The 16,830-nt window shown below is 39.9% G+C and overlaps 1 long non-coding RNA gene across 1 annotated transcript in view; it reads right to left on the bottom strand.

The window, feature by feature from the left end:
* Positions 1-16,830, bottom strand: part of LOC114019468 — a 68,500-nt gene that overhangs the window by 13,912 nt on the left and 37,758 nt on the right. The window lies entirely within an intron of this gene.

The raw sequence follows: 16,830 nt of genomic DNA, 5'->3' as shown, positions 1-16,830 counted from the left end.
CCTATAAAATATTGGTATTTTAAATTTAATTTTTTATTAAAGTAAATCTTCACCTCACTGCCACAACTCATGTTCTCTTACACAGCATCAAAATGAGGCTGTCTGAACATGTAGACACAAAGGCAGCACTGAAGTTTCCTTAGCAACAGGATCCATATGAATATCCCTCCTCCTCTCTCTCCTTGTTTTATTGCTCAGATTTCCTTTTGCTTTATGACAGGTTTCAGAGTAGCAGCCGTGTTAGTCTGTATCTGCAAAAAGAACAGGAGTACTTGTGGTCACCTTAGCAACTAACAAATTTATTTGAGCATAAGCTTTCCTGGGCTACAGCCCACTTCATCGGACGCATGCAGTGGAAAATATAGTAGGACAATTTTATATACACAGAGAACATGAAACAATGGGTGTTACCATACACACTATAACGAGAGTGATCTGTTAAGGTGAGCTATTATGGAACTGCTGGAAATGGCCCACCTTGATTATCACTATAAAAGGTTTTTTTTCTCTCCTGCTGGTAATAGCTCACCTTAACTGATCACTCTTGTTATAGTGCGTATGGTAACACCCATTGTTTCATGTTCTCTCTGTATATAAGATCGTCCTACTGTATTTTCCACTGCATGCGTCCAATGAAGTGGGCTGGAGCCCACGAAAGCTTATGCTCAAATAAATTTGTTAGTCGCTAAGGTGCCACAAGTACTCCTGTTCCTTTTGCTTTAGTAGCTCATGAGTTTACCTAGGTTCATAGGGACGTAGACTAGGGATTTAATTAATCTTTTGAAGTGTGCTGTGTGAGAGAGCAGACACTCCCTGTTTGACAGTTTTGAAAGTACTCCAGCTTCTTGGCATATCTCAACAGCATCTCTTAAAACTATCCTTTTAGCTGTTTTCTGGAGCAGTGCAGTACCAATAAGCCACATGAGACAAATTCTGGGTGGTGTTTGAGCCTACACCTTGGCCACAAAAACATAGGAGTAAGTGGTGCAACAAGTGTCCTTCTCTGCATGCCCTCCGCTGATGCTCCATAAATTATTCCTAAAGAAGGGAGACCCATTCCCTAAATAGAGGTTTTACAGTGCATTATTAACCGCAAAGAAAATTTAATTCTTGAAATGTGTTTAAAATGTGTAAAAAAAAGATCTTGTAATGCAAGTTTAGTTTAAATAAGAATGATATATAGTATCAAAAAGGAATTTTTTAATGGAAGTGCTTATAGCAATCTTGAATAACAACACTGTCCGAATAGAACATATATTCTGAAATTCTTGGCTTCACTTTCAGTAAGTAGGCGGGCATTCATTTGTGAATATAAGCACACCTACTTTGTGCATGCTCTACTGGATGTGCACATGCAAATCCTCAATACACGACTGGCGGAGTAAAGTTCTCACTTTACGAAATATTCTCTTCATCTGCTACCTTCTTACAAACTTGGGAGTGACACTGAATTATGCTGGTCTGTAACCAGGAAGCTGAAAAACAAATATGTTGTGGGGTGGCTGTTGGGATTGTGGTTTATTTGTTTTGTTATTGTAGTTGAATTGTGTTGACTTAGCCTTCATCAGCAAATGATTCACTAACAGCTGTTTTGAAATTAATGTGCCAAAGTTACATTTTTGTAAATAACTTTTTTTTTTAAAATACCCCTTGTGTCTCTTACACATTGTGCTAACATGCTATCTGCTAACAGGACAATGTCAAATCTGAACAGCAGCTTTGTTGGAACTGATCTCAATATGCACATCTAACACTGACATACCTGGGTCGTCAGCGGGCAGGATCAAACCAGGGTCCTTCGGAGCTTAGTGCATGAGCCTCTATAGCACTTACTAAATCCAGTATGCATGTGCAAAGTAGACATGTATTTTTGTGTGCACCTTTCTAGTTGCTGAAAATCAGGCCCATAAATTAAACATATATGGTAGCGCTGAATTACAAATAATGTGAAATCTGTCTTAAACAACCACACAATAGACCATCAGAAACTGTTTGCCTGATAAAGAAAGCAAAACAAAAGTTGTGATGGTCATTTAAAATGGGGGTGGTGGTGCCTATTTGAGGGCAGATTTTGATGTATATGAAATCCAGAAAAGGCACCATCGTGATTCTTTCGGTTCTTTAGTCCCACTCTAGGTCTGACTATGCTGGATTATATATTAAAAAGTGCCTTGTGTGTGTAACCCACACACTTTCTGGTTGTGGTGTTCTGTCCCATTAGCGGCACTGAGACCACTTAAAAAGAGAGAGAAAATGAGTCTGCTCTACAGCCGTAGCTAACAGGAAGTTGGCTCTTAGCTTATGCTATAGAGGCTCATGCACTAAGCTCCGAAGGGCCCTGGTTTGATCCTGCCCGCTGACAACCCAGGTCTGTCAGCGTTAGATGTGCATATTGAGATCAGTTCCAACAAAGCTGCTGTTCAGATTTGACATGGTCCTGTGAGCAGATAGCATGTTAGCACAATGTGTAAGAGACACCAGGGGTATTTAAAAAAAAAAGTTATTTACAAAAATGTAACTTTGGCACATTAATTTCAAAACAGCTGTTAGTGAATTGTTTGCTGATGAAGGCAAAGTCAACACAATTCAACTACAATAACAAAACAAACAAACCACAATCCCAACAGCCACCCCACAACATATTTGTTTTTCAGCTTCCTGGTTACAGACCAGCATAATTCAGTGTCACTCCCGAGTCTGTAAGAGGGTAGCAGATGAAGAGAATATTTCGTAAAGTGAGAACTTTACTCCGCAGGTACTGAAGATGCTGCTTCATTCTTCTTCAAAAGCCAGAGTTTTCAGAAGTCCTCAGCACCCATTAATGCACCTCAGTAATTGCCAGAATTTCAGAAGAGATCAGCACATCGGGTGCATGTCTGGTGCTGAGCTCTTCTGAAAATCTGGCTCCAACTCCAGGTGCTGAGCACTTGACAATGTGGCCCTAAATGCTTTAACATTGGGCAAAAATGTTGAAAATATGTTCCCAGGGTAAAATCCTTTATCGTTTCTATTCCATTTTAGATCTTTAAACAACTCAGAAAAGGTTTCCACTGTTCCTAGACATACCTGTCTAGCATATGATCCATTAGCTGTGGAAGTTTGAGGGAGAAGGGGGCATGCTCCACTGAGATTTTATAAATGGTACTATGTGGTGAATTTTAGGACTATTTACATTTTATCTCCTCAGTCTTGCACAGGTGCCTTACAAACACACAATGTATGATTTAATACCTATGTATACAGGAAGCTGCCAAAACTTTTTTTAAACTTCTCTAATGGAATTGGGAGCTAAAAACTAGGACGCTTGCTGTGCAAACCTTACCGTTATTTGCTGTAGGAAGAAATATGATCAAGGACACCAGGACTCTGAAAAAGTGCCAGAGCTTTGCTGTCCCAGATTTAAAAGGGAAATAGCAATGGCAGCGTCTGCTACACTGAGATTGACTCCTACAAGCCTGAGGGAAGACAGATGAAAAGCAATCGTATTTTTTTTATGACAACACACGGTTCTAAATTTAAACTGTCAGGTAGAGAGATCTTGTCAGGATTTTAAAATGATGCTGTATCTGATGTTTATGAGCAAGTTTTTATTTATTTTTTAAATCACATTCACATTTATCTAAGCAACAGCATTGAGGTTATTGTAACACTTTGAAAATATTAATGAAGATAAAGGGCAACAGTCTGCTGTTCTTGTGCATCAAGGGGGGGAGATGGTGCAAGGTACTTCTTTCCCCTTCTAGTGTGTGCGCACAGAAGATAAGTAAGAGACACCTGACTCTGCCTTGAGTGCTAGTCTGTGGAATGGGGTAGCATGCTTGGCAGTGCATGAGGCATGGCCTGCTGGGTTGGAGCTCATGCTGCTCCTTTCCGAAGTGGTGAAGGGAACACTATAACAGTGCTCCCTATAGCATTCCACCTGTTTCTGTCCTACACTGGTAGAATGCCCCAAAGCATCTCAAGTTGATGGCTACAGCACCCACAAATGCCCTGTGGCTTCAAGGAAAAGGCAAATTATATTTGACCCAAGGAATTTAAGCCTTTGATACAAAAAATGTGCATTCAGCTCTCTGCTGTGTTTTCACACACCAGTTCCTAATATGGATGCTTACATGTGAAATGGGGATCTAAGACCCCAAACATCCCAGTGTAGAATTTGGATGTCCGGTTAAAAGAGCCTATGGATGAAAACTGGGCCCCCTGTACACTCTTACATTTTATATATATATATAACATTAGTAAATGTCCTCAGCACCAAACCTCTGATCCCACTTAATCCATTGCCAAAACAGACATTGGGAAAGTAAAGGACAAATTATGCACAACTGGAAACTGTAGGGTGTTCAGGGATCTCCTGGTGGGGCTGTTTGGCTCTTTTATTCACAGAGAGAGATGGACTGTTGGAATCAGGAAGTCTCATAAAGGCTGGGAATGAGAGTGGTGCAAGTAGCTAGCAGAAGTGAGAATGAGCCCAGCTAGCTCCTGAATCCACCATCTAGGAGGAGCAAAGTTCCTTTTTATCACCTGCATATGAGTGTCTAATTATTCTAAATCAGGTTTTCCACCATCAGTGGCCAGCCACAGGTGTAGAAGCACTGCTGCAAAGTTCTTGTTTAGACAGACAGCACCATGGTAAACCATGATTTGCACTGGTGTAGCAGACCTCTGCCTTAAACCAGGGTAAGCTATACTAGTGCACATTGCTCTTGATAGCAGTTTACCCTGCCCATACTAGGGGCTTGGACTGGTGCAGTTACTCCAGTGGCCTGAACCAGGGTAAATCCCCAGGTTAGATGAGCCTTGAGCCTCTCTAGAGAAACTGGAGAAGTGATACATCGGCCTGGACTCTCCCAGTTCACTCACAGAGGAGATTTGATGTACATCAATGGACTACATTCTGCTTTCATTCATATCAGAGTAAATCTTGAGTAATTCCATCACTTTCAGTGGTGTTTACTGTGCACACTGGTGAAACTTGACAGCAGAATATGGTCCAACAGCTTTAAGATAGGCCTGCCAGTTTCCTCCCAGAAATAATTCCATCCTCAAGTTCTTCTGAACAGCTTTCAGTATCCCTAGAGGCAGTCTCTGTTAGTCACCCACTTAGATTATTCCATGTAGCAGTGGTAAGCAGTCCGGTCTATCAGTTGCTAATTTGCTGTCTGTCCTCTTTGTTTTTGCAAGCAAGGTGTCACTGGACCACGTCCTTGTACTTCGGACTTCACCCATTCCAGCAACCAAGCCTCCAGAGGAGACTTCTTTCATTACATTATTACAGTACAAAAGGAAAGTTCTTAAAACATAAGCTATTTCATGTAAAATACTTTAGGATGCCTTGGAAAGAATGCCTGGAATTCAGTGACATTTCAGAAAGAATTAGAATCTGTATACAAAACTTCTTTTCACTTTAAAATAAGGAAATGTTTCCTCTAGAATTATTTCAGTAGAGTCACAATATTATTAATATCTCTCTGAAGTGTACTACAAAGTGACCCAATTAAATTAATTAATTAAAACAATTAAAATGAAAACATAGCCCAAAGCCAATACCACAGAAACAATGTATAGTTTTCAACTACACATGCTGAAGTATGAATCACTTTCTTTTACAACTAACTGAAGAAGTGAGAACTGATACAAGAGTAAACTTTCAAAGAAGTATACAGGAATTTGATGGCAAGACTCCTATTAATGTCAACTAGGATCTCATGTTTTAACATCCCCCACCCCCATTTTAAAACTTACTCCGCTATGTTTTGAGATAATTTGAAAAATAATGGATAACACTTCTGAGATCTGATCACTTAAATTCAATGGGGTTGTACAGTGTATAGGGCAGAATCTGTTCCTTTTTTCTTTATTTTGTTAACTTCAGAGGTGTGAGAACCCTATTAATTTTTAAATGTTGTATATGGGCATAATCTCTGTGATTTAGATGCCAAAAAAGGCTTAGGTATGTTTCAAACAAGCAATTTATTTTGGTTTAAAGTCAGTCCACGCATATACCCACATGCCTCTATTGGGGCTTGGTTACTGGTACCACATGGACTTTTGCCCACTACAAACTAGGCAGTTGGCCAAAAACAACCTTTCCATTGGCCTTTGATGGATTTGTTTTCTATCAAATCAACAAAACTTGCACAGGGACATTCAACAAGTGATTATTTTTATGCTCCAAAAATCTAGCTTGCTTATTTCATAAATAAAACCCTAAAGAGCAGCCGTCACAGGCCAATGGTTACTGATGCTCACATACTTGGTGCTGCATGAGTTAATCCTGTATTCATGTTCTTAACATCCAAATTGTCGTTTGAAATTTTCTAAAACATTTAAAAAAGGTATCAGCTAATGCAGAGCCCTTTAGACTAATGTTTACTCTGGATTCTGGGTGTTTTTATAATTGTCTCTGTTGCCAGTTACTAAATGTTTATACAGTTTCTCCATACATGCTAACTATTTTTTAATGTGCAAGTAAAGTGATGCATCTGAACAAATATGCCAGTAGTTGGCCTGATTCAGCAGTAGCTCCAAGGAATTCCCTTTAACTTCAAGGGGTGTTCTGCATTCAGAATTGCTCCAGGATCACGTGTAGAGTTTTTTCCACATTCACAAGTGTATATTGCTCCAATTTTTATTTAAAAAATTCAAAACATTCAGACATATCTGTTCAGAAATGAAAGTATTTTTTACATGAACACATAGCAAGGGTTTAAATGAAAAGATAGAAAATACATTTTGAGAAAGGAAAAGAGCTATAGAGAAAAAGCCACTGGGGGACCCAGCTGTGATCCAGCCTTCTCTATAGCAGAATGCTGTTGGCCCACTCTGTCACTGGTCCAGCAGGACACTATGATCTTTAATCCTCTTCCATGTCCCTATGGCACCACTGCTTGACTTCTCTTTATGGATTCTAAGCTTCCCCCAGAGAATGTTACTGTGCTACATAATTACAACAGTCCCACTTTCTCATTGGAGGTCCCTTATGAAAGTCCAAGTAAATGTGGAGGTTGTGGAGGACAGAATCTTCCTACAATCTTGTTTCCAATCCATTGAGCAGCTGGGAGATATTTATTCATTCATTGGCTGCTATTGTAGCAGATACTGTTCTTTATATGCCCCTTACATCATGGTGTTCCTGTTCTCTTTACACTTCTTCATATTGTCCTAGAGAGAGCTGAAGAGGAGCAGTGCTTTAAGGTACACAAGGAAAGCAGAGTTCCTAGGTACAGACACTGATCTTTTTTACCAGGCTTTGCACTCACATGGGGGAACAGGAGAAGGGTGGGCAGGTTTTGTCCCAAATCTGTTCTATATCTGAATTTAACCATCTGTAAAATACCTACCTACCTACCTCATCAGGGAGCAGTGGGAGCTTCATGTAACAATATTTTATCATTACACAACTCTTTACTTATTCAGAGAGCTTTACAAAATGAATCCTCATTACACATTTGAGACAATCATACTTACCAGTCTCAATTTTACATATGGAAAAACTGATATTTTTAGCTTCTGGGATATAAAGGAATTCTGGGATATAAAGAGCTATGGAATTAGCACATACATTTAATGGCAGCATATGTCCACACCCACAGCCAGAGTAGGTTAATACAAACTGGTGTACATATGTTGTGTTACACCTACACCATGCAAAAGAAAGTCTTTATTAACTGCACATGGATTCAACTCCCCAAGTTGTCCGTAAATCACAGAAGGAACATGAGCTGGCCATGTAATTTTCTTTTCATGAACAGGGCATATTGTTTTGAAATTACAACTACCTTATAATAACCAGAACTTTGAATTTGTCCACTAACTAACCAGTGTCCTTCAGGGTTATTAACATTTGCAGCAGATGTGTGTAAATATTATGGAAGTTCACTCAAAAGTAGTTTATATATAAAAGAATATTTTCTGTAAAATCTAATCCTGAGAGGTACAGAGAATTCTCATCTTCCATTGTCTTCAGCACTTTGCAGGATTTGGACCTAAAGGACCAAAATACCTACACAAACCTGGAAAGTCAACTAAAAGTTTAATAAATGGCTAGCAAAACAACCTATTATATTTATGGCAAAATAGCAAACAATAAGGGGAGGGGTCAATCCTTAGTGAAAACTCTCATTGATTGGGATTACAGCAGGATCCAGTCCTCTATCTGGGCAACATTTTCCGGGAGCATTTTTATATGTATCCACCATAAACCCCTTAATTCCACTGTAGTAGCATTATGCAGGTGAACATCAATTTCCTCTCCTTGTTTTCCTTAAGATACTTAATTTACGGGGTGGGGATGAGGTATTTATCGAAACTCAGTTAACTGAATTGACAGTGAATTTATCTCAAAAGAGTAATGCAAACAGAGCACTCAAAGCACCAGACACCTATTGCAGTGGACTGGAGAGATGCCAGTTTGCTCTCACAATATTCCTTGACTAAATTAGATCCAGATGTTTACATGGAATAAAATATTAACAAATGTCTCCCAAGGGCTGCCAACAGTTAGTGAAAGAGTGCATTAATAACCTAGACCAAAATTTCTTTAAGGTGACAACGAGGACTTTAGCCAGAAAGATACTCTGGATTATTTTATTTTATATTTTCTAATAATGCAGGGTGTTTTATTCTAATTTAATTCCTGGTTTTCTTAATGAAATGTGGGGCTAAAAGGGACTTTGAGAAGTCATCAAGTCCAGCCCCGCACCGAAGCAGGACCAAGTAAACCTAGGCCATCTCTGACAGGTGTTTGTTCAATCTGTTTTTAAAGACCTCCAATGATGGGGATTTCATAACCTCCTTTGCAAGCCTATTCCAGAACTTAACTATTCTTATAGTTAGAAAGTTTTTCCTAATATCCAACCTCAAGTTCTCTTGCTGCATATTAAACCCAATACTTCTTGTTCTACCTTCAGTGGACATGGAGAACAATTGATAAAAGCCCTTAACATATTTGAATACTTATCAGGTCCCCCACTCAGTCTTTTCTGAAGACTAAACATGCCTGTTTTTTTTTAACTTTTCCTCATTGGTCAGGTTTTCTAAACCTTCTATTATTTTTGTTGCTCTCCACTGCACTCTCTCCAATGTATCCACATCTTCCCTAAAGTGTGGCACCCAGAACTGGACACAGTACTCTAGCTGAGACTTCACTAGTGCTGAATAGAGCAGGACAGATACCTGCCATGTCTTACATATGACACTCCTGTTAATGCATCCCAAAATTATATTAGTCTTTTCTGCAACTGTATCCCACTGTTGACTCATGTTCCATTTGTGATCTACTAAAACCCCGAGATCCTTTTCAGCACTACTACTGCCTAGCCAATTATTCCCCATTTTGTAGTTGTGAATTTGATTTTTCCTACTGTGGTACTCTGCACTGGTCTTTACTGAATTTCATCTTGGTGATTTCAAACCAATTTTCCATTTTGTCAAGGTTGTTTTAAATTCTATTCCTGTCCTCCAAAGTGCTTACAACTCCTCCCAGCTTGATGTCATCCACAAATGTTATAAGCACCCTCCACTCTATTATCCAAGTCATTAATGAAAATATTGAATAATACCAGACATTTATGAAAGCAATAATACATTTCTTCTAATCATATGGTTCCATATGTTTTTCATTTTTTTAAAAAAAGTTCTTGTTATAGGTTTGTTTCTTTGGAACACAAATCAGATTTTTGGTAAGAGAAAGATGTATGAATTTAAGTAAGAAGTTGAATTTACATTTGAAAACTTGGCTTACATAGCCCACCATTTTGTCCCTGTATCAGGATAAGTTAGTTGCTACTTTGCAATAATACAATCAACTAACAATCTTGCAGTCCTTCTGCAGGTAAAACTCACACAGATGCTATTATTTAATAGGAATTTTCTGCAGCTTTGCAAAGATAAATAGCTCAACTTAAAAATCCACCAACAAAATTACTGGATGACAGAAGCCATCTTCAGTCTGTCTCTGCTGGCAAAATGTTTAACAGTTTGGTGAGCCGCAGCTAATGCCATCTTTCATATGAGAGTCTATTTAAGTCCCAGACTTAATAAAAATTAGTGGAAGTTTGCCTGTGAGGACTTTAGGGATGGGCTCATAACTGACATGCATCACCATTAAGCCCATACACTTCTCCTGGGTTCATAGTATAACAGGATTCTAGCTCCCACTTCCTAAGATTGTGCCTGGCCCAGTGTTCTTTATGCTCCTAAACTTCCAGTTTATTTTAGTTGGAGTTTTCAGTGTCCAAGAATGCAAGACATGGCCTAACAGGTTATAAAATATAACTATTTCGAGAATTCAAATAATATATTAGGTTTCTTTGTATTTAAACTTTTCTTTTCACTTCTTTAAAGACACTCCTCCCCCCACCCCACCTGTGGCGTTTAGATGTTGCCTGTAATTATTAGAATAGGGAGTACTGGCTGTTGGGAGTCTGAAAGGACAGGAACCTGGAAGGAGCGGGAGGAGTTGAGAGGCTGGGAGAAAGCTACAGAGGGTGCAGCAGCAGCTCGGTAAAGAGGTTTCCACTTTGAAAATAAAGTCCTGTTGAAGCTTGTTAGTACCTTGCCTGGGTGATGCAACATTTTGGTGACGAGGATGGATCTTCTGCCTCTGAACCCACCTGCACCCTTTCTGCAAAGCCCAGGTGAGCCTCCAATTGTTTTTACTACCTGGATTCATATGTTTGAGACTTATCTGCTTACAATCAGTGCTACAGAGATTTCTGAAGTAAGAAAGCTTGCTCTACTAATCCACTACCTTGGAGCAGAAGGGCAGCATATATTTTACACTTTTCCCCTTGCAGATGATAAATATGAGACTGCAGTCACTGCATTAAAGAATTATTTAGTGCCAAAAGTGAATGTAGTAGCTAATCACTACAGATTTTGCCAGCGTGAGCAGAAACCAGGGGAAACTACAATGCAGTATATTGCTTCCTTGAGGAGTCTGATTGTAACTTGTGATTTTGGGAATATGGCAGATGAGATGATTAGAGACCAGTTCATTGAGAAAACAACCATGCTTCATGTAAGAGGACGCTTACTTCTAGAACCACAACTTACATTAGAAAAAGCAATAAGCATTACTACTCAGATTGAGTCAGCTACAGCTGAAGCCAAAATAATGAGTATGGATACAGGAGGCACAGTCCAGGCTGTGACTCCTTTGCAGAAAAGTTCACTACCACTGCAGACACACAATTGCAAGAGGAAAACTAATGAAAAACCACCAAATCAGCAAATTCAAAATACAATAAAAGCAAGTTTTTGCTGTGGATCCCCACAACACCTTGCAAGCTACACCGGATGTCCGGCAAAAGTAGCTCAGTGCAATCATTGCAAAAAGATTGGTCATTTTGCTAAAGTATGTCGCAGTAGCCAGTGCAGTCAACAGGTGCATGCAGTTACAATACCAGATGTTACTGGGCTGAGCGTGGATAAAATCACTACTGCACATATTCCAGAACAGATAAAGTGCACTGTAAACGTTTCCGCCATACCCTCAGGCAAACCACACTCTATTCAGCTAATGTTGGACACTGGCTCAGCAGTATCTATACTACCTGATTCCATCTATCTGCATTACTTTAAAGATGTGCCTCTTACTGAACCCAAACTTCACTTGATGTGCTATTCGAAAAACCATATTCCAATACATGGCTGCCTGCCAGTAATAGTTACTTTTGGTGATTGCTGTGTAACTGCGGAGTTCTACATTGTCCACAAAGGCACTCCTATCCTTGGCAGAGATTTATTGGCTGCTTTAAATCTCAGGGTAGTTAATGGACGAATTGATCTTCCTCAGCAAAGCACTCTTGCGGTACACACACCAGTTTCAGCTGGGACCCAACACCAGGTCTAGGAGAAACTCGGCTGTGCTTATGGGTTTCTGCATAAAGTTAAAATGTGGAATAATGTGATGCCTGTATGACAGAAGTTACGGCGCTTACCATTTTCAGTCAGGGAAGCTGTTTCAGAGAAACTTAGAAAACTTGTTCAAAAGGACATTATTGAAGAGATCGACTCCTTGGAATGGGTTTCACCTATAGTAGTGATGCAGAAGAAGGGTGGAGGGATTCGCCTTTGTGTGGACTTAAAGGAGCCAAATAAAGCTATTGTGATTGACAGCCATCCTCTTCCTCACATAGAAGAAGTATTTGTAGAACTCCGTGGAGCAAAGATGTTTTCTACTCTTGATTTGCAGAGCGCATACCACCAGGTTATGTTGCATGAAGATAGCAGAGATCTCACAGCATTTATTACACATGAGGGACTATTTCGTTTTAAACGTGTTCCATACGGTCTCGCATCTGCCCCAAGTGCCTTTCAAAAAATGATGTCATTGATTCTGAAGAATCGACATGGAGTTCAGTGCTATCTGGATGATTTTATCATGTTTGGAAATACTTCTGAGGAGCATGACAATAACCTGCAGTCTGTACTAAACTGCATCAGCAAAGCAGGCCTCCAGCTCAATAGGTCCAAATGCAAATTTAGACAAACTGAACTCTTCTTTCTGGGGCATACAATTTCACAGGTTGGACTAAAACCTGATCCAGATCATATCCTGGCAATTTCAAATGCTCCTCCTCCAACAGATTTGCAAACCTTACATTCCCTCTTGGGTCTTACCTCCTGGTATGCAAAATTCATTCCCAATTATGCTTCTGTCATTGAACCATTACGGGAATTACTACGGAGAAGTTCAACCTTAGTGTGGAAAATGGATGTACAAGCTAGTTTCGAAACGGTGAAAGACTTGATTGTACATAGTCCAGTACTTGCACTATTCACTCCTGCATTGCCCACAATTGAAACTACTGATGCTTCTGATTATGGACTTGGGGCTGTTCTCACACAACTGCATGAGGACAACACAGAGAGGACTGTTGCATTTGCTTCAAGGACACTAAGTAATGCTGAGAAAAAATATTCTACAGTCAAAAAAGAAGCACTTGCTTGTGTCTGGGCTACTGAAAAATGGAGAACTTACCTGTAGGGCTGCACGTTCAAGTTGCACACAGACCACAGCCCTTTGACGACGTTGCTCACCACGAAAGGACTGGGAAGAGCAGGATACCGTATTGCTCGATGGTCTGCAAGACTACTCTCTTTCAATTATGAACTGGAATATAAGCCTGGAAACCAAAATGTGGCCGCTGATTGCCTTTCTCGCCTGCCTTTGCCTTCACCAGATGGTCCACCAGAGGATGAGGATGTATTGGTTGCGCTTATTACAAGCACTCTCACTGCAGTTACAAGAGAACAATTTCAAGCTGCTTGTTCAGCGTGTCCAATTCAACAAAAACTACGGGAATTTCTGACAAAGAGATGGCCCAGTCTACCTACCAGCACTACCTACCAGGGAAGGTTTTATCACTTTCATTAAAGGATGCTGCATTTGGAACAGAGTCAGATAATCAGCATTTACATCAAAGCAGAAGGATACTGACTATATTTTAGGGCTGCAAGTACTACTGAACAAAAGCTTCAACATAATCCTTTTGACAGGAATTACCATCCACAACCTAAAAATACCTGCACTTTCATATATGGAAATTTACTGCACTGCACTCAAACTGAACTGAAAATATACAGTAAATAAGGGGGAAGGGAAGGTATGATGCCATTTCTGATTTTCTTTGTAATGGTGCTCATAACTATGGAAACCCAAGAGCTAGTTAAATGAAAATTGTCACTAACAAGCTGACATCTGTGCTTTGTTTTTGTGAATCATGTCACATGATATTTATATTTTCTGTTGGGTTTGGATTTGTCTATATTTATGTAGGTGGCTTTCTGGAAATGAGAGCTATGTTTTAAGGCCAACATATCTGAGTGGCTCCATTAACTATGGAGTACCTCTAACTTTGTTATGTCCACTTCAAGACACCTAGGACCCAGGTTTTCAATGGTGCTGCGCATTCACAGACATTCAAAAATCAATTCTAGAAACAGCAAGCCTAAGGGTGCATTAAGATCGGGCTATTTTTTAAACGCATTGTGCCCAGCAGAATGAATAAGAAACTGAGTTTCACTGGATCAGCCCTAGGTATACTGGAAGTTTTTGGTCTCTTTCTCTAAGCCAACAAAAGGAATCTCCTAGCTCTTTGCCCTTTCCAGGATTTTCACAATCAGTCTCTCTTTCTCCCACCTGGTATCTTCTCTATCCCTCTTTGCTGCCTTTTCCTCTGTTCCTTTCCTCCTTTCCTTTCTTGCTGTCTCCCCACCTTAGCTCGCCTAGGATTTCCTCATTATTGTTTCCTCACTTCTTGGTTTCTAAATCTTTCTTCCTTTCCACCACCATCCATCTCCATCTCTTTCCTTTCCACCTTACTGGGGTAAAGAACTTTCTTGTGCCCAGTCACCCTCCAGCTGCAGCAGGATGGTACTTCTGTGGAACAACTTATAAAGTCATAACACCACGCAGAAGAACAGCACCCTAGGATTCCCTCTATTGAGTCAATGCCTGAAGTAATTTCTGCAGTTGCAGTCTTCTGCATTCCTTTTGTTCCTTTTGCTCTGTTGGGGTCATAGCCTTACTTGTGTGTGGCTAGTTCTTGGAGAGCACATTTTCCAGCTGTCATTGAGAAAAAATATCTAGAAATGTTTTCATTACTAGATGGGAACCAGGAAAGAGAAGTGAAGGAGCTGTCAGAAATGAAAGGGCAGATCTGTGCATTTAGCCTTACACTCCAACATAAATTAAGTACAAAAGGCAAATACCATCATAACTAAATGAAAGCCAGGATTGCAGATCAAACAGAATCTAATCATAATCATAATCGTAAACAAAAAGTGCTAAATTAATCCTGGTGTAACTGTAAGGGCTTCAGATTTCTACATAGTTTGTGCTGCAAACTTCAGTGGGTCAGATCCTGAGATCCTTCGAGTTTTGCCTGCAAAAGGACTAAGTAGTAACTGAACTAGGACCTCAGGATTTGACTGTCTATCATAGGCTTCTAAACAGCTGCTCACCACCATATATATCTGAGCACTGTCAACATACAATCAATAGGAATAGCAAAGCTCCTGGTGGACTCCATCCGATGAAGTGAGCTGTAGCTCACGAAAGCTTATGCTCAAATAAATTTGTTAGTCTCTAAGGTGCCACAAGTCCTCCTTTTCTTTTTGCGGATACAGACTAACACGGCTGCTACTCTGAAACCTGATCCATGAAGTATGTGGCACTTCTCCATTTTAAGGATCACAACTCTGCTTGGGGTAGGATTTTTATTAATTTATTTTTTTCAGTAGATTATTTCAGGGTCTCTCTCTCTCTCTTTTGTTTTGTTTGGCTAGCGCTTTTTGGGCCAATGAGATATCAGCGTCACTCTAATGGTGGAAAGGCCTTTTCCAAGAGGAAGATTTTGCAGTATTTCCTAAAGCTGGTCAGACTCTGGATTTGCCTTCTCTCCCTCAGTTAGATCCTTTTGACTGAAAATGCTTCATCTCCCAGCCCTCATACAGTTTGTCCAGGGCTTTGTGATCTGCATCATTGCTACCTCAGTGGCTCATATACTGAAATTCAGTATCTAACGTAGTGGGGGCTTGAACCATTAACTGACTAACATGTCTTGTAGTTAGTTTTATACATAAACTGAGATAGAAATATTTTGTTTACATGTAGTCTATGGAACAACAGTATTGTTGATTAGCCAAAGCAATTAGCACGTGAGAGGTTCATGCTTTGCATATAAGTGAGTGGCAACAATCACCAATGTCCTTAGCTTTATTTAGAAACAATCTGAGCACCCACATCAATTTATATGGGAATGAGGACTGGGATGGGAACGATGCTGAGCAATACAAGTAGCAGACAGATGACAGGAGCCACATCTATGGGAACGGGTTTATGGTGGACAATCATCTTGAGATAGAAATTATAGCTTCCTATAGACCAGAATCATTTCTGCATTCAGTGGGTGAACGCCCCATTCCTAATAACGCAATTGGTGCATGGGAGGCATCAATGTTACAAACAGTTTGAACACATAACAACAAAGTCCATTTAACTGGAAAGGAAACTGCAGGTTCAGACACAAATGCTCCAGCTACACTTGCTCACATTGCAGCCAAAGCATGTCATCTTAAAGCGGATTAAATCTCTAGCAAGTCACTGGAACTTATCTATAAAGCTATTCCAGATGGTCCATCTTGGCTTGACACCTACAGTAGCTGCCTTGATGACAGGAGTAATTAAACTCAGTCATTTTGTTATGATAACCAGGTAGCTAAAAGAATATATTGCTGTTGCAGGGTCCCTGGAGAATTTCCATGATCCAGTTAAATGCCAGATACTGTCAGTGTCTAAAAAAGACCAGTTTCTTATAGATGTACTGGGATAATAGTTTGGGGACACCAGAAAAAGTGATGGTTATGAGATAAACTGAATGTTATTGTTACATGTTTTTATGTATAGAAAACCATACCTAGAAAAAAATCTTTCAGTGTAGCTCCCATACAAACAAATCCCAGAAGTGCTGCTTAAAAATAAATCCTCTCAGCCGCCTCCTACAAATAACACCCCTCACCCTCCCTAAATAAGCCACTAAAAATGCAATGAAAGTAGTTTTTAGCCTTACCCTTTTATTCTGTCACTCTTGGCTTTCCTCCTCCACTCCCCTCCTAAATGTCATTACAATCAGAGGGGATTTCATGTATAGTTAGATCAGAAGCTCCTCAGGACATGTACATACAGCACCTAACTCACAGACGGATACCACAGATGGCATACTTGGCATAAATTGGAGAACAAACTAAAGTCTCAGAGGAGCTATAGAATACATTGAGTGTGTGACCATTTCCAGAGTCATGGGCCCTGCCTGAGATAGA

The sequence above is a fragment of the Chelonia mydas genome, chromosome 12 (genome assembly GCF_015237465.2).
Source record: "Chelonia mydas isolate rCheMyd1 chromosome 12, rCheMyd1.pri.v2, whole genome shotgun sequence".
NCBI classification, from domain to species: Eukaryota; Metazoa; Chordata; order Testudines; family Cheloniidae; genus Chelonia; species Chelonia mydas.
This window is presented reverse-complemented; position numbering and strand designations above follow the sequence as displayed.